The sequence below is a fragment of the Canis lupus genome, chromosome 4 (assembly GCF_048164855.1).
Source record: "Canis lupus baileyi chromosome 4, mCanLup2.hap1, whole genome shotgun sequence".
Classification (NCBI taxonomy): domain Eukaryota; kingdom Metazoa; phylum Chordata; class Mammalia; order Carnivora; family Canidae; genus Canis; species Canis lupus.
Window position 1 is genome coordinate 2326560 of NC_132841.1, and position 25290 is coordinate 2351849.

Consider the following 25290-nt stretch of genomic DNA (forward strand, 5'->3'; position numbering starts at 1 on the left):
ATAGCCAACACGAAAATCAGACACGCATTTTGGGCTTAGCACACAGGGAATTTAAAATAACCATGAATAACATGTTAGAGATCTGATTGAAAAGGGAGACAACATACAAGGGCAGATGGGTAATATAAGCAGAGATGGAAGTTCTAAGGAAGAATCAAAATGATATCTTAGAAATAAAAAATAAGGGCAGTAACATAAATGAAAACCTTTGGCTGACTTGACATAACCAAAGAGTTAGTGAACTTGAACATGGGTCAATAGACATTGCCCACAAGCAGAAATGTAAAGAGAAGGAAGAATGTACACAGTTAACAGCAGCAACAAACCCCCAAACATAACAGCACATCCAACAACTGTGGAATACTATTAAAAGGCATAATTTCTCTATAAATTGGAATAGAGGAAGGAGGGATAATGAACAAAGCAGAAAAAATATTTGAAGTAACAATGGCAGAGAACTTTCTAAAATTAATTTTGGACACCAAATCACCCAACCAGGAGCCTCAGAGAATATCGAGCAGAATGGACACCAATGAAGACACAGCAAATCATATACTACTCAAAATATAGTGAACCAAAGAAAAAGAAAATGGACAATTTAATAAATGATTAGAAAGACTGAATAGCTGAGGTCAATAAAAATAAAATAAGATTCCTCCACTTTGTTTTTTTTTTTTTTTAACAACCAAGTAAATTCCCGATGGATTAAAACTTCTAAAACTAAAAATAAATCTAGTGTTTTGGCTTTAGTTCCAATATGTAAAAAGCTAGGAAGTTGTTATTCTCATGCCTCAGAGAATACCGAGCAGAATGGACACCAATGAAGACACAGCAAATCATATACTACTCAAAATATAGTGAACCAAAGAAAAAGAAAATGTTAAAGGACATTAGGAGTGTGAGAACATTTTCCCTATGGAAGAACCAAGACAGAAATGGTGCAGAATTCTCACTGAAAACAATGCAAACTAGAAGACAGTAGAGCAACACCTTTCCAGGACTAAAAAGAATGAAAAACCCCCACAACTCCATCAACTTAGGATTCTATACTAATAAATATATGTTTAACATAGAGATGGTATAATGACATGTTAAGACATACAAAATCTGAAATAAATTATCACCAGGAGTGGTCCATCAGGCAGAAAGAAGATGATACCTGTTAAAAATATGTATCTATATAAAGGAAAGAAGAAGACAGGAAATGATCTACATTTGGGTAAAAAATTTTTTTGCTTGCATTATTTTCAATGGTCATAACATTTCTGTAAAAATTACAAAGCAAACTGTGAAGACTATGAGTGACCACCATGGAAGTTATATTTTCAATTAGTAACTTCTAAACAAGGGCCACATTATAAGAATTTCTATTACCTGATTTCTTCTTTCTCATGTAAGCGTCATTCTTTTCTGATTTTTAGAACTACTTTGTTTAATCATTTTTCATATATGTTGTATTTTAGGTAATATATTGTAGCAACTCTAGGTATTTCCTTCCCAACCCCCACCCACCAGCCCTCACCAAATTTGTTATAGTTTATAGTTATTTATTTAGGCACTGGGTTACTCAATTTGAATTTATGCTACTTCTCACAGAGTAAGCTTCTAATGCTGTTTCTTGGGAGGCACAGACTTGGTTATGCCCACAGTAACCCTGGAAAGACAGTGGCTTTGGCATAATTAGTTCTCTTTGACAGTCTGCTGATCACTCTATGGTTATCAACCCTGTCTGAGGCATAAATTCCTCAAAAGGCTATACCAATCATTTTCAGAATCTTTAAAAAGAATACTTGCTGAGGTTAAATTTTGAGTTGTATTTAAACTCAAATCAGGCTCTTCCCTGCTGTCTCTATTCCAAATTCTCACAAGATGAACTGTAATATGTACAATGTACATGTGCTTTGAGTCCATCAAGATTCTCTTCATGGTCCTTCACTACAAGCTACACTGTTTTGAAAGGGGTCTTAGGCTTGAACTTCTTCATCTCTATTGCAAATGAGTCAATCCTTGAGGTATCCGCTAAGAGGTATCTGTTTAACATATTTGTTCTGTGCCCAGGAAAAGAAAAACTCTGAGACTTGAATCTAGAGCTAGGTTTGAGGAAAATAGTACACTTTTCATGGAAGGCATCACTGCTTTAGGAGTGAAGTGTTCAGTGGAGGGAAGAAATGGCTTCAGGACTTTTTTTTTTTTTTAAGGTAAATTCTGTGCCCAACAACCCCAAGGTTAAGAGTTTCATGCTTTACCAACTGAGCCAACCAGGCGCCCCAGTCTTAGGACTTCTGTGCTTGCCTCTCCTAGCATAGAATCACTTCTAGAGGAAGGGTGATTGGGACCCCAGGCTTCTCAGCTCCATGCCCAAGGTAGACTCTCTCTCACAGGGGAGCGACGGGTGGAAGAATAGAGTCCCCACTATTTACCTGTACTCACCCACAGCTTAGTCTCAGCAACAGGTATTGGGGGAAGTAAATTAGCCCTCCATCTGGATATTGGGTGGAGGGGCAATCTGGTATTCTTGGCTGTACAAGGTTGGGATTTTTATCTGTTGAACTGATAGGAGGAAGGGAGGAAGCAGGTCTTCAAACACAATAAACTCTCACTGTTCTTACCAAATGTTAGTACAATTTCTTGAGTAAATGTTTCTTCACTTATTATATATCTACGGAACCATTTCCAGCGACCACTGTGTGTGTGTGTGTGTATGTGTATCATAGATATGAATTATTGTATCATATATATGAATTACATACACATATGTATAATTTTAATATATATATAATTTTAATGTGTGTACATATATAATTTTCCCTAGTATCACTGAGGAATGAGTTCACAGAGCTCCTCACACTGTCATGCTAGACTATAATACTGCAGTGAAATTCTTAACAGCATCTAGTGGACAAAAATGTTGATGACCAACTGTAATACAGGTTATGATATCCATGCTCATAATTATAATCAAGTTATCAGGTCTTCATTAAGATTCAATTTACTTTCAATTTACACAGAATTCTAACTATTGTAATTATCTGATTTGGAAACACAAAGCAGATTAAAAATAGCTCAATGAAGCTGAATAAATTCTACTCGTGCAAAATTTAAAGGCACATCAGAATAGATCCAGTTAGAATAGGGGAAAATAGTCTGCAGAAATATAATAATTTGTGTTGGTGATGTTCAACTTCACATAAAAACAACTAAAATGTATTTTGATATTACCTTAGAAGACAGAGATACAAATACTCCTAATTTTCAATTGCATTATACTGGCTGAATTCTCAGCTCTACAGAAAATTTGGATCTAGAGCAACACATTTACCCCAAATTCCAGCTAGCCAGAACCTACTGTATTATCCATGCATCTGTAGTCTCAACCCACTAGTTCTAGAATAGATACATTGGAGAACAGATTTGAAGTGCCATAGACAGCCCCGTAAATTTTGTGTGTGTTTCATTTCGAGCAATTAAAAACAATGAACTTTTTAGCACTTCCCTGAAATAAATAAAATTATTTATTGATTACAGATATAAAATTATTAAAACCCACTTCTCTTTCAAAGACGGAACTCATTAACAGAGTTGTAGGAATACAGAAACATGCATCGATGAAACTGAGTTAACACTTGAGTTATATGCAAAAACAGTTGGGTATTTTGGCAAGCTCTTAGTAAGGAGCTAAGAGGCTAGCAAAGCAGCAAGCCCTGAGTCTAGAGTTGGCCATGCAGTTTACTGATAGAGAGGCGCCTTAGCCATCTTGGAGTTTACTTACTCTTATTTTAGACACAATTATAGATGCTTGGCAATGCGTTTTTTCAGTGCACAGCAGATTAGGAAGCAAATTAGAGACCTTTTTCAGGAAGCAGACACAGGCTGCAGCAAAAAATGACAGCTGATTTAAGAGGAGATATAAAAACTTAAAAAAAATCAGCATAACACAAAAAGCATAGATGTTTTTGTACATGGAGGAAAGCGGTAGATGGCATTCCATGCCTCAGTAGCCCCAGAGGACATGTTTCTGTTTTTATTTCATTGTTATCTTCTTCATGATGACCAAGAAAAGTTTAATTACATTCAGTAGTCTCTAGGGAAAGTGAGGAAATAGGAAGTATATTTTAGATTTTTCTTTTTTTGCCAAAGAAGTTGAAATAAACTGGATGACCAAATGAATTTGCCTCATTTGTCTGAAAAATTAACATGCACAAGTTAATTGCCCATCAGTGATGATAAGTAAGTGAATGATTAACACATTTGAGGGATTGCTACCATGTTTCTCTTTCAAATTTATTTGTCTTCATTTTTTAAAAAAATATAAGTGTGAATTGCATTGGTGTTTTTTTTTTTATTTGAAGATTTTATTTACTTATTCATGAGGGACTCAGAGAGAGAGGCAGAGACACAGGCAGGGGGAGAAGCAGGCTCCCTGCAGGGAGCCCGATGTGGGACTCCATCCCAGGACCTGGGATCACAATCTGAGATAAAGGCAGACACTCAACCACTGAGCCACGCAGGTGCCCTGCACTGGTGTCTTCTTAAAAATAGAAGTGGAAAAACAAATCAGTCTTTTTGCTTTAGAAAAAAAAAAAAAGGATGATCAGATAAGTGATATTTTGTTTCCCATAAAGAAAATCCTCTCTTGGTATTATGATCACCTTACAGAGAAGTCCAAGATTTGGAAATCCCTCTTTATAAACATACAACTTCTGACCAGGATTTTAATGCCTCTCTTAACTACTGTATTACACATTTATTGTAATTTCATTGGCAATGAATGTTTTTCTTATGCAAACTTAGATTTTATGAAATATGCCTTACACAAACTGTGAGAACTAGCACAAAGTGAAGGGAAATTTCTAGCATGAAAGAAGGAGTCCAGGATAAACAAAGACACAGAACTAATAGAAAACAGAACTAGGGTCTGAAATAAACAAGACTACAAAACAGACGTAAGAGAAAATGTGGCATCAAATGCAAGGAAAGGAAGTGGAAAAAACGCGATTAAAAATGTATAATGCATATGTTCTGATTTTCAACAATCAGTAGTAAGTTCGAAATGCAGGAGAGGAAAAAATTCCAAGTAAGGTAAGAAGAAAAAGAAGAGTGAATATAATTAGATGTAAACAGAATTAGGAGATCCATCGAGGAGAATCAGGGCAAGAGAGCAGAAACTGCATTGGTACCTGAAGGTTTTTCAAGACTGACAGAGCAGTGGCCCTTAGAGCAAAGCCAATGTAATCCTTGATCTAGTGACTCTGTGGCTCCCACATCTTGTCTTTTTCATTGTACATGGAGAAATTTAATGGTTAAGAATTGTATTTGATGATACATAATTTTCAAAAGCTTTGTAGGATGGCATATTACATCGTATTTTTATAGATAAAGATATGAAGGAGTCACTATTTGGAATGCTCTTACAGAGAAGTTACTCAAGGATCTCTGTCTAGAGGAAAATATGTAATTCTGCAATCTTCTAATACATTAATCAAATAGATTTCATGTTTGCTTTCATTTCCCAGAGGTATGTTAGCTGAAGATGATTAGTGCTATGTAAAATGTATTATCCAAGTAATTGAATGTTGTGGAATTTTTTTTTTTTTTTGTATCTATTTCAGCGACATTCTGGATTTTATATTAACACAGTAAATGTTGTTTCTGGGATGTAAATTCCAGGTAGGTTTTTTTTTTTTTATTGTGTTGTCCTGTAAACATTTTTTTTTTATGGAATACTTTATGGAAATCTATTTTCTCACATTAACTGAATGAAAAATTATCTAATACAGACTATCCTCTCTTTTGTGCAAGAGAAATAGAATTACCAGGGTGTAAAGTAATAGTCATTAAAAGTGAGAATAATTTAAAATGTATCATTTTAAAAGAAATGGTTTTTGAAAACTTTGCATTCATTTTAGTATTAAACATATTTTTAGGAACAGCTTTCCTGCTGTTTTATTTTAAGCAAAAATAATTCATTGTCTTCTTAATAACAACCTCTTTTTATAATGTTATTCAATCTGCTCTTAGATTAGAGATTGGGAGCATGAGCAAGTCAGTTAATATAAAAACTTTACACAAACCCAGAGCTTAGAAGTTGGAAGCTCTTTGTTATTTTGAAGCTTTTTGATTATGAATGAATGAAAAGTCTTGTACCAGTATTAATCTGAGTCATTGAATTAATTATTTCTCTCAATGACCACCTTTTGTTGTATGGTAAGCACAGTGCTAGGCCCTAAGTGTTGAGCAAGACTAACCTCTTGACCTCTGGAGGTCTAAGTCGCAAGGCAAAGAGAGTAGAAAAAGAAATTCATTATAGCACTATAACTAGATGTGGCTAGTGATGTGGAAATGTTAGAGTTTGGAGCCAATAGCCAAGAAAGAATTCTTTGAGACATCTTTGGTGCAAAGAGCTCGGGGACAGGACCTGTGAGCAGAAAGAGCTGTACTGGGATCATTAGGAGTGGCCCATTATATACTTTCAAGTTGAGAAGGGGTTAGGGAGAGCTTAAGTCTTTAAGGAATTTCAGAAACAAGTTTTCCAGGACCTTGAGGAGCTAGCTATTGTTAGGAAAAGGTCATTTACTACTGTCTAGTAAAATGAGACCCTTCAGGGGATCTCTGGGTGGCTCAGCGGTTTAGCGCCTGCCTTCAGCCTAGGACATGACCCTGGAGTCTGGGGATTGAGTCCTGCATCAGGCTCCCTGAATGGAGCCTGCTTCTGCTATGTCTCTCTCTTTCTCTGTGTCTCTCATGAATAAATAAATAAAATCTTTTTTAAAAAAATGAGACCCTTCAGATGTGTATCAGTGGGCCATATGCTTGGTGGATGAGTGCTAACATATATCTCAGGGGAAGAGATAAAAGAAGTTTCCAAAATATTTTTTTTTCAGATTTTATTCATTTATTCATGAGAGACACACAGAGAGAGGCAGAGACATAAGTAGAAGGAGAAGCAGGCTTCTTGTGGGGAACCCCATGTAGGACTTGATCCATGGACTCCAGGATCACCCTCTGAGCTGAAGGCAGATGCTCAACCACTGAACTGCCCAGACGTCCCTCTAAAGGAATTTTTATAATTTAAAGGAGACTTATCTAGATATATTGGGCTAAGAGTGCCTTTGCCCTTAGCAAATTGTCAACATCAAGGCAGCTGAGTCCCTAGAGGAATGTGACATTCCTCTGCCTATTTCAAGGGCTTGTAATGGGCTAGAAACAGTAAGGAAACTTAACTTTTTCTTTTACCTTTTTCCCCATATCAGCTAGCAAAATAAACTAACTTTGGTTATTACCCTTAAAATAAATGGCATTTATGGGAAGAAATGCCAGGAAAGTCCAGAGGTATAGAGGGAAGGCTGAGGACCTTAACTTTATAAAATCCAAAGGGACAAAGGTTGGTTGCGATGATGGCACTTCTGGGTGCTACAATTCAAACTTGAGGTGGAGTATAGGTTTGGCTTAACTTAAGTAATGCGCACCATACTCTGGTTGTCAAAGAGAAGGGAGAAAATATTGGCCCCGTGTGTCCTGAATTTGGATCCTTGGACTAGATCCAAGGTTCTAGTCACCAGAGTCAAGAGGAAGGAATGTGGGTGGACAGAGCATCCTACAAAGAGCGGTTAAGTCTTGGATGGTTCATGTTAGGTTAAGGCAAGCCCACCTCTTATTCAGATAAATTTGATCATAAAAGGAGAAAAATATAATTTTCACTACCTGCTTCAGGCCTGTCTCCACCTGCTCATCCTTTATATTTATCCATGTAACTACTATTCTTGACTTCTGTATCTGTCTATATTTTCTTTTTCTATATTCAAGTTAATATGAATATGGGGTCTCATTTCCTCCCTATTTACACATAACAAAACATACTAAATCAGTGTTGTGCATTTTGTTTTCATATTTAATATATTTTTGCACTTTCCCCCTATCAGTACATATTTTCCTTTTTTTTAAAACAGTCCCATACATCATTATGGATTAGCAAAGCTTATTTATTTATTTTTTGTAAAGATTTTATTTATTTATTCATGAGAGACACAGAGAGAAAGATGTAGAGATACAGGCAGAGGGAGAAGCAGGCTCCATACGGAGAGCCCAACACAGGACTCATCAACCCCCTGGTCTCTAGGACCACATCCTGGGCCAAAGGTGGCACTAAACCGCTGAGCCACCTGGGCTGCCCAGTAAAATTTCTTTATTTTTAATTTAAATTACTTAGAATTACAAATAAACTTATTTAAATGATTTTAATTTAAATTATCATAATTTAAGACAAATCAATACCTTATTAATGTGTATTTGAGTTTTTCCTTCAATCTTTTGCCATCACAATAATTGCAGTGAATATTTAGAGATCATTTTGCAAATATATATATATATATATATATATCCGTAAAATAAATTCCCATATGTAACATTTCCAAGTTGAAAACACATGTATTTGTTATTTTGAAAAATATTGACAAAATTTCCTCAATTAGGGTTGTATTTCCACTCCCATCAGCAGTATATGAAAGAACCCAAATCATCATAGCCTCTCCAAGAAAGAACATGACATTGAGGTTTAGTATTTTTGCCCATAAGATAGTTCAAATTTTTGTCACTTTTCTTTTACATTTGTTTATCAAGTTTTGCCAATTTTAAGTTTCATTTTTAAAACTTTTGTTGTTGCTATTTATTAATGTAGTCAAATTTATCTTTCTCTTACTGTTGCTAGATGATGACTCGTAGTTAGAAACACTGTTAAAATGGAATCTAATTATTACTGGTTATTTTCATATTTTAATCTTCAATCCATATATATTTAGTATATTTAGTATGTAGAACTCCAAATCCATCTTTTTTTGCATAGCTATCCAGTTGCCCATTTATCAAAGTCTATAATTTGCTCATTCTTGGGGGTTACTTTATCCTACACTAAATTGCCAATCATATTTTATTTACTAACAGATTTTTAATCATAATACAATGATCCATTTGTCTGTCTTTCTGAAAGAATGTGTTTTTTGCCCATGAGGCTGATAATTTACTTCTTACAATAGAAAAGAAGACCTTGACACACATTGTTGTACTGGATTTAATTTTAACTTCTGAAAAACAATATGAAAGTGTGAGGAGGCTGGGGAGAAAGGTAGACACAGGGAAAGTTTCTTTTTTGCCAAAAATCTCTCCCCTGTCAACCTTTCTGTTACTCTTGAAATTAACACACAGTGCATTCTTTAAGGTTGCAGTGTTGACAGCTCCTTTTCAAATGCAAATATTAAACTGCTTAAAATATATTTTTTTTTTAACAAAATAAAATGTAGCTAGAAGTGAGCTATTAGACACAGCAGTCAAAAATCCAGGACAGATAACATTATAACAGGCACTGGAGAATCATCGAGGAGGTCTTCCATTTGAAAAGATTTTATACCTTTCTGTTCCCTGCCATTTATTTCCATAAAATCATATTAATCTCATAGTCAGCAATCTGCTCAGTACTTTATCAGGAGCTTAGTAAAAGTTCAATATATGCTTCTAAAGTGAGGAATTTTTTTTACCCAAAGTAAGAATAGATGTTACTGCTGCCAGTGAGAGTTTGAGGATTGTTATGCAAGCAATAACATATCAATAATTACAAGAATAATATTGTCCTTCCATGTTACAGAAGCAACTTCATTCCCAAAGCTCAAAAACATTCCCTGGAGCAGGAGTGCAAACATGGATACATTAGATGGAAAACCATTGGCTTCTTGATTGCAGCTGACAATGACTTTTAAATGTGCTAGACTACCTGAACCACTCACTTTATTGTCTACTGTGTCTCAAGCTCCACAGACCTGAAGGACAAAGCCTTTTGCTCTAGAGCCAAAGTTCATTTGCTCTTTGGTCATCTGTTATGTTATTCATAGTGTCTCAACCCTTCAGAGAACAGCTAAAGGACATCTTTAATTAAAATGGATTTTTTTTTTCATTTTGGTCTTTACCATTTATTATACTTTACTGTATACTTTTCATTATTATAACTTATTCAATGAAACATAGGTACATTTTGCTTTGAAATTAATTTTATTAATGTGTAATATCAAAAATAACATACGCCCATTTTAATAGCACATTTAATGATTTTTGACAAACATATGCAGCATATAATATGCCTCCCCCCAACACACACAAACTCAAAGCCTTTCTTAGAAAGAGAATATTTCCATCATCTCCACAAGTATGCTCATGATGCTTTGTCTCCTTTGTAGCTAGCTGATTGGGCATTGCCTTTCCTGGTCCCTGGTTGCAGGCAACCACTAATCTACTTTCTGCCAGCCTCCATCAGCTTTCTTTTCTACAGTTATATATTAATGGGATCAGAGAATATGCACTCTTTTAATCCTTTCAACAAAATATTTTTGAGATTGGTCCATGTGGCTCGTTATCAATTCATAAATCTTTTGTGAGGAGCCTGGTTCTATCTCTTGCCCATTTAAATGCAGTTGCTGCCTTATTAAGTTGTAAACATATACAAATTGTGTGTACAATTGCATAATGTAGGTTTTATATATTCTGAACACCAGTACTTTATCAGATACACATATAGGAAAAGTTATCTAGTCTGTGGCATGTCTTCTCACCAGAAACCAGAAATTTTAATTTTTGATGAAGGCCAATTTATTATTTCATTTGATTTTATGACCCAAAGAAGATATCTCCACCTATCTTAAATTTTAGCAAGTGAGCAAGATATATATATCAATGTATATATCTATATCTTTCTCTCTCTCTCTCTATATATATATATATATATTTAGATATAGATATAGATATCTTGATTGCAGCCATTACAAGCCAATCAAGAGAGAGATATATTTTTCCTTATGTTTCCTTCTAGAAGTTTTATAGGTATAGATCTTAGGTTTAACCCATTTTTAGTTACTTTTTCTGTACACTGTGAAGAAAATATTGTAGATTTTTTTTTCTTCCAAATGATATCCAGTTGTTCTGGCACCATTTATTGAAAAGATTTTAATTTTCCATTGAAATATCTTGACAATTTGTTAAAAATCAATTGCCCATAAAGGAATGATTTACTTCCTGGATCCCTTCTGATCCACTGATCTATATGAATCCAGCTGCCTTCATAACTTTAGCTTGTTAATGAATTCCGAAATAAGGTACTGTAAGTCCTTCTCTCTACGTTCTACTTTTCCAAGATTGTTTTAGTTATGGTAGGTCCTGTTTATCCCCTGCTAGGACTTTGATTGGGTCTCCATGGAATCTATAGATCAATATAGGAACAAATGATACCCTAATATTTTCCAGACAGGAGCACTGTATATACTTATACTCAGAGGCGTTTTGTAGTTCTCAGTATACAGATCTTGCACATATTTTGTTAAATAAACCTTAACATTTCATGGTTTTGATAAAATTGGAAATTGTTTTTTTTGTTGTTGTTGTTATTATTGTCCATGTTATTTTGAAATTATTCCTGACTACTATGTAGGAATCAAATTGAGTGTTAAATATTAACCGTGCATCCTATTAAATTAACTCAGTATTTGGGGTGCCTGGGTGACTCAGTTGGTTAAGGCTCTGACTCTTGATTTCAGTTCAGGTCATGATCTCAGGGTGGTGAGATTGAGCCCTGCATAGGGTTCCATGCTCAGTAGGGAGTCTGCCTGAGATTCTCTCTCTCTCCCTCACCTCTCTGTCCCTCCCTATCATAAACTCTTTCTCTTTCTCTCTCTCAAATAAATAAATAAATCTTTACAAAAACTAAATTAACTTCATATTTGTAGTAGCATTCTACAGATTCCTTAGGATGATCTACATACCCAGTCATGTCATCTACAAATAACAACGGTTTTACTTCTTCCTTTCTAATCTGTATGTGTATTATTTATTTTTCTTGCCTTGTACTGATTGAGATCTTGAATATGATGCTAAAGAGTAGGGGTGAAAAGAAACATTCTTGGCTTGTTCATTATCTTTAGAAGAAAGATTTCAGGTTTTCATTATTAAGAATACTGGGAGTTCTAATCATTGGTGTGTGTTGAATTTTAAGTTATTTTTCTTTATCTATTAACATAAGCATATGGTTTTACTATTTTTTCCCCTCTTAATAGAGTGAATTTTTTTTTAATAGAGTGAATTATACTAACTCATCTTTCCATGTGAAATTCCATTTGGTCATGCTGCATCACCTCTTTATATAATACTGCATTCAATTTGCTAATTTTTGTTTGTTTGTTACAAGTGCTAATATTCTTAAAGAATTTTTGCATCTATTGTTGTATTTTAAAACAACAAGATAGCTGTTTTAATCTTCACATATTTATGATGTTTCAATTTGATTTGTTTGGAAAATTGTATATATCCATGTAACAACTACTGAAAAAAGATATAGGATATTTCCTTCACAAGAGGAAGTTATCACACCTCCTCATCCCTGGAAACCATTTTTCTGAATTCAATCACTACAAACTTAGTTTTCTTGTTCTAGAACCTCATATCAACAGGGTCACAGTGAATTCTTACATTTAACTAATTTTTACTCAGCCTGATATTTTTGTGACTCAATATTTTCCCATGTACTGGATTTGTTTAATATTACTGAAGAGTAGTAATTTAGTGAACATTTTGCAGTTATTTCAAAATATTCTCTTATTGAAGAATATTTGGCTTGTTTCCAGTTTTTGATGACTCTGAATAAAACTCTTAAGATTTTCCTTGCAGAAGGCTTTTCTCTTGGATAAATGCCTAATGTAGCATTATTAGGTCACAAGATAGGGGGGTATTAAAAATTTGAAGGAGACTACCAAAGAGTGTTTCAAAGTAGTTATACAATTTTTCATTCCTACCTGCAAGATATGAACATTCAAATTGCTTCACATCCTAATCAGCATTTTATATTTTCAGTCTTTTTGATTTAAGATCCTTTACTGGTATAAAACATATTTAAATATTGTTTTGATTTACATTTTTATAATAACTAGTGAGTTTAAAATATTTCTTTGCTGTCAGTAGGTATTTATTTACTTTTTAATTATCTGTTCATGTTCTTTATCCAATTTTAAGTAGATTATTTTTCTTTAATAGTTTAATGTGTCTTTATATTTTATAGATATTAATGTTTTGCCTGACTTTGGCCTATTGATACATTTTCTTAATTGTAATTTTTGAGAAACAGAAAAACTTAATTCTGATGAGATCCAAATGATCTTTTTTTCTTTTAAATTCATGATTTTTATAACATATAATAATTTTTGCTTATACATAGTTTGCAAAAGTGTCAGACTTTCCTTTAAAAACTATGCCATTTCATTTTTTTTATTGGTGTTCAATTTGCCAACTATAGAATAACACTCAGTGCTCATCCCATCAAGTGCCCCCCTCAGTGCCCATCACCCAGTCACCACCCACCCCCCCACCCATCTCCCCTTCCACCAACCATAGTTCATTTCCCAGAGTTAGGAGTCTCTCATGTTCTGTCTCCCATTCTGATACTTCCTACTCATCTTTTCTCCTTTCCCCTTTATTCCCTTTTACTATCCTTTATATTCCCCAAATGAATGAGACCATACAATGTTTGTCCTTCTCTGATCGACTTATTTCACTCAGCATAATACCCTCCAGTTCCATCCACGTCGAAGCAAATGGTGGGTATTTGTCGTTTCTAGTGGCTGAGTAATATTCCATTGTATACATAGACCACATCTTCTTTATCCATTCATCTTTCGATGGACACCGAGGCTCCTTCCAAGGTTGGCTATTGTGGACATTGCTGCTAGAAACATCAGGGTGCAGGTGTCCTGGCGTTTAATTGCATCTGTATCTTTGGGGTAAATCCCCAACAGTGCAATTGCTGGGTCGTAGGGCAGGTCTATTTTTAACTCTTTGAGGAACCTCCACACAGTTTTCCAGAGTGGCTGCACCTGTTCACATTCTCACCAACGGTGCAACGGTTCCCCTTTCTCCACATCCTCTCCAACATTTGTTGTTTCCTGTCTTGTTAATTTTCCCCATTCTCCCTGGTGTGAGGTGGTATCTCATTGTGGTTTTGATTTGTATTTCCCTGATGACAAGTGATGCAGAGCATTTTCTCATGTGCATGTTGGCCATGTCTATGTCTTCCTCTGTGAGATTTCTGTTCATATCTTTTGCCCATTTCATGATTGGATTGTTTGTTTCTTTGATGTTGAGTTTAATAAGTTCTTTATAGATCTTGGAAACTAGCCCTTTATCTGATATGTCATTTGCAAATATCTTCTCCCATTCTGTAGGTTGTCTTTTAGTTTTGTTGACTGTATCCTTTGCTGTGCAAAAGCTTCTTATCTTGATGAAGGCCCAATAGTTCATTTTTGCTTTTGTTTCTTTTGCCTTCGTGGATGTATCTTGCAAGAAGTTACTGTGGCCGAGTTCAAAAAGGGTGTGGCCTGTGTTCTCCTCTAGGATTTTGATGGAATCTTGTCTCACATTTAGATCTTTCATCCATTTTGAGTTTATCTTTGTGTATGGTGTAAGAGAATGGTCTAGTTTCATTCTTCTGCATGTGGATGCCCAGTTTTCCCAGCACCATTTATTGAAGAGATTGTCTTTTTTCCAGTGGATAGTCTTTCCTCCTTTGTCAAATATTAGTTGACCATAAAGTTGAGGGTCACTTCTGGGTTCTCTATTGTGTTCTATTGATCTATGTGTCTGTTTTTGTGCCAGTACCACACTGTCCTGATGACCACAGCTTTGTAGTACAACCTGAAATCTGGCATTGTGATGCCCCCAGCTCTGGTTTTCTTTTTAAAAATTCCCCTGGCTATTCGGGGTCTTTTCTGATTCCACACAAATCTTAAAATAATTTGTTCCAACTCTCTGAAGATAGTCCATGGTATTTTGATAGGGATTGCATTAAACGGGTAAATTTCCCTGGGTAACATTGACATTTTCACAATATTAATTCTTCTAATCCATGAGCATGGAATATTTTTCCATCTCTTTGTGTCTTCCTCAATTTCTTTCAAAAGTGTTCTGTAGCTTTTAGGGTATAGATCTTTTACCTCTTTGGTTAGGTTTATTCCTAGGTATCTTATGCTTTTGGGTGCAATTGTAAATGGGATTGACTCCTTAATTTCTCTTTCTTCAGTCTCATAGTTAGTGTAAAGAAATGCCACTGACTTCTGGGCATTGATTGGGTATCCTGCCACACTGCCAAATTGCTGTATGAGTTCTACCAATCTTGGGGTGGAGGCTTTTGGGTTTTCTATATAGAGTATCATGTCATCAGCGAAGAGGGAGAGTTTGACTTCTTTGCCAATTCGAATGCCTTTAATGTCTTTTTGTTGCCTCATTGCTGAGGCTAGGACTTCCAGTACTATGTTGAATAGCAGTGGTGAGAGTGGACATCCCTGTCTTGTTCCTGATCTTAGGGGAAAGGCTCCCAGTGCTTCCCCATTGAGAATGATATTTGCTGTGGGCTTTTCATAGATGGCTTTTAAGATGTCGAGGAATGTTCCCTCTATCCCTACACTCTGAAGAGTTTTGATCAGGAATGGATGCTGTATTTTGTCATATGCTTTCTCTAAAACTATGCCATTCTAGTATGTATACTTATTCAATAGCATTTATTTTCAATATTTTATATTGAATTAACTTTTGTATATGAAACATGATATTGACAAAGGTCTTTTTAGCATATAGATACCCAATATTATAAGAATTATTTATTAAAAAGATTTTCCTGGGGTGCCTGGGTGGCTCAGTTGGTTAAGTGTTTGCCTTTGGCTCAGGTCATTATCTCTGGGACCTGGAATAGAGCCCCAGGTCTCTCCCTTTCCTTCTGCTCCTCTCCCTACTTGTGCTTGCTCTCTCTCAAATAAATAAATAAAATCTTTTAATTTTTTTTTTCCTTTTCAAAAAGTAATTAAATTAATGCTTTGATTAAAAATCAATGAACTGTATAGGCCTGATTCTATTTCTGGACTATTTATTCTGTTCCAGTGATATATTTGGCTATCCTTCATCCAATGCTATACTATCTCTATAGTAAGTCTTGAAATCAGAATATTTTCAGAGTCCTCCAACTTAGTTTTCTTTCTAAATACCTTCTTCTTCTCCTTCTTCTCATCGTCATTCTCCTTCTCGTTCTATTAGTTATTCTAGATCATTTGTATTTCAATACTATTTTGAGAAGCAGCTTGCAATATATTTTCAAAAAGCCTGTGGGATTTTGAGATTACATTGAATCTGTAGATTAGTTCCATGAACATTGTATATGTTTCAATTTATTTGTTCCCTCTAATTTATCACAGCAATTTTTCATAGTGTGTAGGTCTTGCATATTTTTTGTTAAATTTATTCAGACACTTGATAGGATATTTTTAATTATTTAAAATTTGGTTAATTTTAAATTAAATTTCAAATTGTTTATGATTACTAGATATATAAAATTAATTTTATGCTGACTTGCTAAATTAATTTATTAATAATGATAGATTTTTAAAATAAATTTCCCTTATTAAAAAAACATTTTATTTATTCATAAGAGACACACAGAGAGAGGCAGAGACATAGGCAGAGGGAGAAGCAGCCTCCCTGCAGATGCCTGACACAGAACTCAATCCCAGGTTCTGGGATCATGCCCTGAGCCAAAGGCAGAGGCTCAACCACTGAGCCACCCAGGCTTCCCTAAAATAAATTTCCTAATGTGTCCTATATACACAGTCATGTTATGTTATGTGCAAATAATGACAGTTTTATTCATTCCTTTCCATGCTTTTTCATTTTTTTTCCTGCTAGTATCCTCATGAATCACTATATTAAGCTCTCCATAATACTTTTTAATTTTTTTTAAAGATTTCATTTATTTATTCATGAGAGACACACACAGAGAGAGAGAGAGAGAGAGAGAGAGAGAGAGAGAGGCAGAGACACACACAGGCAGAGGGAGAAACAGTCCCCATGCAGGGAGCCCGACGTGGGACTGGATCCCGGGTCTCCAGGATCATACCCTAGGCTGAAGGAGGCGCTAAACCACTGAGCCACCTGGGCTGCCCTCCGTATCACTTTTTAAACCTGTGTTTTGATTAAAACATCTTTCCTCTTTTTTTCTTAACAGCTTTAATAAAATATTATTGACTAAGCAAATTGTGCATATTTAAATTGTACAATCTGATAGTTTGGGGCATATGTATATCTGTGAAATCGTGACCACAATTAAGGTAATTAGCATACCATTACCCCAAAAGTTTCTTCTTGCCTTTTGTAATGCCTCCTTTGGTCTCTCCCCACACCCATCTCTATTCCCCATTACTGTTGGGCTGCTTTCTGTCACTATGACTAATTAGCATTTTCTGGAATTTCAGATTAAAGGAATCCTATAGTATGTACTATTTTTTGTCTCATTTCTTTTGCTTAGCATAACAGTTTTGAGATTCATTCATATTGTAGTCTGTATAAGTACTTTCTTCTTTTTATTGATGAGTATTGTTTTATTGTAAGGAGATACTACAATTGTTTTGCTTTTCTTTGTTTTTGCCACTCACCTGTTGATGAGCATTTGGATTGTTTCCAATTTTTGGCTATTAGTAATAATGCTGCTATGAACATTTGCATCCAAGTCTTTTTAAGAGCACCATTTTCTCTTGAGCAAATGCTCATAGTAGAATGGCTAGATCATATGGGACATGTAAATTCCCAAACTTTCAAAGTTGTACCTTTTTATATTCCAATAATGAATGGGACATCAAGTTTCACCAAATATTTACTAATATTTGGTGTGGTAAATCTTTTTAAGTTTTAGATATTCTAATGCAGGTATAGGGGTAACTCATTGTAGTTTGAATCTGTATTTCCTTAATGACATATTTTTCTATACACGTGTGACATGATATCATACTAAATTAACTAGTTGGAAAATGACACATTTTAAAGAAAAAAGGTGACAAGGAAACAAAAAAATGATTTCAAATACTTCTTTTCACTGGAATATTACCTTCTGAATATTCCTCTAGGTTCACAGTACTTGCACACATGCACACACATGCACACACACACTTTAAAAAAAATTAAATGAAGGTAACAGAAATAGAAAACAATACCAGAGTGAGAGTTTAGAAATTCTTAAAGGTACTATTCATCTAATAAAACTACCATGTGAACTAATATGCTTACAAATCTAGTTAATAGTGAATAATTTATTTCATATGATTCTTCTTGAGATGGGTGTCAAATTAAATTTAGTAGTAGTGTCAAAACTGTGTTGTATATTGTCTACTAGAAGTCTTTATAGGAATTAAATCCATGACCTTAACTATTTTGAAGACAATTTTTATTTTTTTAAAGATTTTATTTATTTATTCATTAGAGACACACAGAGAGAGGAGAGAAGAGAGAGAGAGAGAGAGAAAGAGAGAGGCAAAGACATAGGCAGAGAAAGAGGCAGGCTCCATACAGGGATAAATAAAGATTTTATTTATTTATTCATTAGAGACACACAGAGAGAGGAGAGAGAGAGAGAGAGAGAGAAAGAGAAAGAGAGAGAGAGAGAGAGAGGCAAAGACATAGGCAGAGAAAGAGGCAGGCTCCATACAGGGAGCCTGATGTGGGACTCAATCCCAGGTCTCCAGGATCAGGCCCTGGGCTGAAGGCGGCGCTAAACCGCTGAGCCACCCGGGCTGCCCTGTTGAAGACAATTTTTAACCATCTGAGTTGACTTATATTGGCCTAGTTTCTATACCTTATTGGAAATATGGAATAATGCTGAATATTCCTAAGTTTTGGAGTCTACAAATCTGGGTTTGATTTTGAGGTCTAATATTTATTAAGCATATATTTTAGTTCCAGGAATTTGACCTCACTGCACCTCAGTTTTATAATTTATAAAATTGGCTTAAAAATCTTTTTTATACATCAAAAACAATAAATACAAATTTACAGGCATAGAACTCAAAAACAGTATCTCAATCAATACGTATGTTTCTATCATGTGGCAGTCACAGCATTAAAACCAGAAATTTAAATGTAAGTCACATGTGATTCTTGCCTTCGAGGGAGTTTTGCTGTAGTAGAGAGGACTATCCAAAGGAAATGAGAATTCAATAAGAATATCTAACTAAATGAGTTGAACAAACAAATGGGGGAAGGAGACAATGTACCATGGAAAAATCTTCCATGGGCAAAAGCTAGTGATTGAGAAAAAATAGAGTTATAATTTGGCATTATGACTATTTTTAGAAAGTAAATACATAAGCAGGGCCCGGAGGGTTGAGTTGGAGACAGCTCAGAGACCATGAACATATTAGGAATATTGGAATTTCTCCTAAAGATAAAGACAATTAGGTTAAAATGTACCAAATTGCCATTTTTGTAGGTCAAAATATCTATTTGGTTCATCAATAAATAATAATAAATTATAAAATGGTGTCGATCATAGTACTTAACATATAAAAATCAGTCAATATTTTTGAAATCCTTTGAATGATATGCTATACAAGTATTTGACAATGATGATGGGGAAAAGATGACAGGTGAGAGATTATGTTTAGAAAATGCAATATTATTTGGAAATTTATTGGTTTTAAAAGAGATGGAAAGAATCTGAGGTTTTAGGGATGACCTTCAGGTTTTTGGCTTGATGCAAATGACTGTACCATTTTTCATCAACATGAGCAGTATTAAGAGGACTCTGTAATATCATGGCGATGGGATGTGGCCATAGAGGTGTTTGGTAAGCAGTTACCAAATGAGCATAAAGCTTGGGGGTAAGTGCTGTCAAGAATTAGGGATCTAGGATTTTCTAGTATGTAGATGATAATTGAAGGCATGTGCAACTGTGAGTTGTGGGTGTCCTGGTGAGATTGTGGGCAGCAGGAAGATGGAGATTATTTTGCTATATCTCTGAAAAACGCTTGCATTTACAGGGTAGATAGGAGGATGGAAAAATAGAGTAAGGGATCAAACAACAGTGATGGAGAATATATTGAAAATAGGAGAATATATTGTCTTAGATGTCAGAGGAGGAATATATTTTAAGAAGAAGTCAAATGTGGAAAGCAACTAGATTTATTGGGGATCAATTAATGGGTCACAAGTGAATTCTGCACTGCTGCATTTCCTCCAGGCAAGCTATATTTTCCTGCTTAGTTTCTGCCAACGAATGTACTTCACATGTCACAGAAAAGGAGCATAGTGTGTGAAAATCAAGGGAAGAAGACTGTTATTTATGATAACATCCTTGATAAAAAGCTGAGAGTGGTAGTTTGAATACATTCCAAATTAGACACTTGCTTATTTTTTCTCTTGCACTAAATGACCACAGTAGTGGCTAAGATAAATGCATAAGAAAAGCAAGTGGTTTGAAAATAAAAAAAAATAATTAATCTAAAACTTGAATTAACATCACTGAAAATGAAAAAGGAAAGAATGTCAATCTTTTAGCTCAAAATTAAAAAAATAAAATACATATAATAAAAAATGTAAGGAGAAATGAATACCCTGGATTACTGAAGACATGAATGGACCATCCAATGAAGGCCAACTGCCTCACTTAACCTGTGGCACCTTTTAAGAAAGAATATTGACTCGAATGCAACATTGGTCTATATGATGCTTTTGCCACAATTGTTAGCTTAGTTTGGAAGTGGTGCTGACCCCTAATCATTTAAATTAAGGAATAATTTATGAAAAATTTGAAGTTTTGGAAGTGATGACTACCATGGAAGATATTTATAATCTACTTTCTAGATTATGTCTTTTTAGGGGATGAAATAGCAAACTATATGTTTTTATCCAAAATTTATACTTTCTAAAATTAAGTGTAAAGGTAATAGAAAATTTCCAGTGATGAAAAGTTATATTGCAAATTAGCTTGCACACCAATCCAAACATTAATGATGAAATATTTATGTTCATGCAGTGAGAGGGTAGTCATTAATGATATGATAATAAAATCACTGATTTTATATAGCTTATATGGCATTTAATTCAGTTTCCTAAAATTGGAGCATTAGTGTTACTACACTCTCCCTCAAGAAATATTATGAAATAGTATGTTATCATCAATAAATGTAGATGAGCTGGGCAAGGGTTAGCAGGGCAATTCCTTATAGTTTCCTTGCAGAGTCAGCCTGTTTCATTATTGAGCACTAAAAAATTGATGTCCTGGTTTAATAGGCTGAGCAAGCACTTTGTGTCTTCTGGATTACTTTGGAGGGGCAAGGGAGGGAGAGGAGGAAGTAAGCTCCATCAGTAGTTGGCAGAAAGAAGGGAACATAGCAAAAAGTTAAGTGCAGTGGCTGTAAGATAAAAACTACTAGAGATTTACAGTTTATCAGGAAGTCTTCCTCCCATTAAGGAGGAAGAAGAAAATAAATGCATAGAAGATATTAGAAGAGGGCATCAACAAAGTAAAGTACAAATAAAGTGCAGAACAGAAGAAATAGGGAAAATGTTATCTTACCCAGAGATGGAGCATCACAAATTTTGAAATACCCACCAGAACAGATGAAATTTAATTTAATTTCTGAATATGACTGCTTATGATTAGTTCAACTATCTAACCCAAGAATACTCTATATAATTTGGAGTGAAATAATTTTGAGCATTTGAGAGGTCTACAGTTTTAATGAAATGAAAATGACTTTGGGGAGTGGTGAATTAAAAATATTTTATTAAGAAGCACCTGAGTGGCTCAGTTGGTTAAGACTTCAACTCTTGATTTCAGCTCAGGAAATGATTTTGGGGTCCTGGGATGAAGCCCCTCCTTGGGCTGTCTGCTCAGCAGGGAGTCTAAATCTACTTGAGATTCTCACTGTCCCTCTCCCTCTATCCTTCTCTCAGCTCACGTTTGCACACTCTTTGTCTTAAATAAATAAATAAATAAATAAATAAATAAATAAATAAAATAAAAATATTTTTTTAAATAAAATGAAATATTTTATTATTTACTTTTTGGGGGAGGGGAGAGACAGAGTTTGTGGGAGAGGGAGAGAGAGAATCCCAAGCAGGTTCCATGTTCAGCAGAGAGCCCAACTCAGTGCTTAATCCCAAGACCCTGAGCTTATGATCTGAGCCCAAATCAAGAGTACCATGTTTAACCAACTAAGTCACCCAGTTGCCCCTAAATATTTTATTAATTTATAGTTTTAAGTCTTGCCAGGCACAATAATGTGAATTATCATTAACATTAATTATCATTTTCCAATTCACAGTTGTCCACTATTGCTTCCATTAAATTGAGATGGTAGATAAATCAATGACATTTTCTTCCCAAGGTCTGGTTGGACACTCTTTAAATAAATGAGCTGGATGTTACTTTAACTTTGGGGAATGCTAAGGTCAAGTCCATACCTAAGGACAAGAATGCATTTTCATTTACAAGGGAAGTAACAGGAGCCCCTGAGTGGCTCAGTCAATTAAGGGTCTTGATTTGGGCTCAGGTCATGATCTCAGAATGGTGGGATCCAGCCCCAAGTCTGCCTCTGTGCTCCATGAGGGATCTCCTGGAGATTGTCTCTCTCTCCCTCTGCTCCTCCTCTGCTGGTGTGCATGCTCTCTCTCTGAAACAAATAAACACAATCTTACAAAAAGAGAAAGGAAATAATACAAGAAAACATGCAACAAATCACAGCCTTCTTGATGGACTTTGGAAGCAAACCTCATTCTCTAGTTCCCTTTCAATCAGAACAGTATAATTTATTTCTTACTTCTCTGGAAGACTATCTTATTTTTACTTTTTAAAAAGATTTTATTTATCTTAGAGAGAGAGAGAGAGAGAGAGCATGAGCAGGATGGGAAGGGAGAAGCAGGCTCCCTGCTAAGCCAGGAGCCTGACATGGGGCTGATCCCAGGACCCTGAGCTCATGATCTGAGCTGAAGGCAGATACTTAACTGACAGAGCCACCCAAGTACCCCTTCAAGACTATTTTAAAGCAACCGTCAGTACTTACCTAAATAAGCTTACTTCCTGCTCAAAACTTAATTTTTTCTAAATCTTCTCAGATTCTGTTAAAACCAGGTAAACATTTACATTATGCTGTTAAACTTAAAAAGTATTCCTTAGAATAACTAGGGTGATAACTAACAACTGATGACTTTTATTTTTATTGATTTCTACATGCCCCAAACAGCATAGAACAACAAATATTCCTGGTATGCATTTTAGGAATTTTCCCAGGATATATACAGAAAGTTGAAATAGTAATCTAACATAAAAGGAAAAAAAAGGCAAGAAAGAAATTGGCATACCAGGTGGTATAGCATACAAAAATGGTCAAGAGCAGAGATAAATCTTGGGCATATCATTTACTGACTATGACTTTGGACAACTTTCTTCTTCAGTTTCCTCTTGTGGAAATGAGACTTTCTTAGTGCCTAATTCATGGAGTTGTGAGAATTTGATAAGATAATGTATATAAAGAACTAAAATAGCATCCTCTGCATATAAGTACCTATTTTTTCTATGATTGCCTAAGTTAAGCAAAGGATTGTTGACTAAATTATATCGATAAATGACAAAAGAAATCATAATAATTTATAATTGAGAGATCTACATAGTTATTAACAAAACTAACATTGTTTCTTAATTTGTGAAGAAATTGTCTTCTGTTCAGGCTGCTACAAAAATACCATAGACTAAATGGCTTATAAACAATAGAAATTTCTCACAGTTCTGGAGGCTGGGATGTCCAGGGTGGAGACTGGCAGATTTCATGTCTGGTGAGAACATACTTCTTGAATCATAAACTCTATTCTTTCTGTGTCCTCATGTGGCTGAAGGGGCTGTAGAACTCTCTAGGGTCCCTTTTGTAAAAAAGGTACTGGTCACTCTCATGTGATAGCTACCTTCCAAAGACCCCATCTTTAGATATCATCACACTGGGGATTAGGTTTCAACATGTGAATTTTGGGGGGGATGCAAACATTCAGTCTATAGCAATAACCCAGAAAATATGTCTATGTGAATGTGAAGGCTCTCTTGTACAATCATGGTCCAGGGATAGTGCTGCTCAAATTCTGTGATGATTAGCATGTTCTATAGTCTCTACTGTCCAGTACAAAGTGTGTAGCCTCATGTTGCCCTTCAGCCCTTAAAATGCAGCTACTTTAAATGATGAAGTAAAATTTTAATTTTAGTTAGTTTACATTTAGATAGCCACATGTATTTCATGGCTATCATATGGAATATTACAGGTATAGAAGATGTAATGGGGGATCCCTGGGTGGCTCAGTGGTTTAGCACCTGCCTTTGGCCCAGAGCATGGTCCTAAGGTCCCGGGATCGAGTCCCACTTCAGGCTCCCTGCGTGGAGCCTGCTTCTCCCTCCGCCTGTGCCTCTGCCTCTCTCTCTCTCTGTCTCTCTCTGTCTCTCATGAATAAATAAATAAAATCTTAAAAAAAAGAAGATATAATGGGGAAATTGGAAATAGATTTTTGAAGTTTGGTTTTGTTTTGTTTATAGGTTACAAAAAACTGTGCAATATAGTCAACAAATTTTCATGCCATGTAAATAATAAGGGATTACCAATATCAGACAAATTCAAATTGACAAATATTCTACAAAATAACTGTTTAGTACTCACTAAAATTGTCAAAGATTGTCAAAATCATTAAGAGCTGGCTCAGATTAGAATACAATGTGGAAGGCTAGATTGGGTTCCAGGATAGAAAAAAGAAAATACATTATGAGGGAAAAATAGTGAAATCTGAATAATATGTCTTAGCTTAATTAATAGTATTTTGAATGACAATTATTCCCTTGTTATATAAATTGCTAACATGAAGGGAAGCCCAAGGAAGGGAATATATGAGCTCCATAATACTCTATAACTCTTTCATAAATTTAACTTATTTCAAAATTAAAAAGGTATTGCCAAAATACATTGCTTTAAGCATAGGCTTTCAGTAAATTTTCTTGAGCTGAATCAAACTTCAGTCAGTATTATGTACTTATATTCCTACTATTCCTCCCACCCATTTCTGTTTAGCTTAAGGGTAATGAGAACACATATCAGACAAGTTGTATGTCTGCAGGAAGATTGTTCAATCTCTCTGAGGTTTTGTTCCTTCACTTAAAAAATCAAGTAAAAATTGCTGCCTGCCTAACTCAAGGGGTTGCCAGATTCAGAACAGGTTTAAGAAAGTGAACTCTAGCCCTAATACCTTTTGTTTTCTTGTTGAGCCTGAAACTCTAAACCCTGCTGATTTTTTTCTATAAATATTTAATGAGTTTCTAGTACAGCTTATAAAACCAAAGCTTTCAAAGTGTGCAAATATAGGGGAGAAGACAACAAAGCTAACAGATAATCAAATCCTTTATGATTTTCATGATAGGAAACTCTT

At 35.0% G+C, this 25290-nt stretch overlaps 1 long non-coding RNA gene across 1 annotated transcript in view; it reads right to left on the minus strand.

Moving 5' to 3' along the window:
* LOC140631723 (uncharacterized) overlaps positions 1 to 25290 on the minus strand; it is a 46908-nt gene that overhangs the window by 13264 nt on the left and 8354 nt on the right. Inside the window, exon 2 of the long non-coding RNA XR_012029217.1 lies at positions 23617 to 23751. This is a non-coding gene — a long non-coding RNA (uncharacterized lncRNA). The remainder of the gene's footprint in view (positions 1 to 23616; positions 23752 to 25290) is intronic.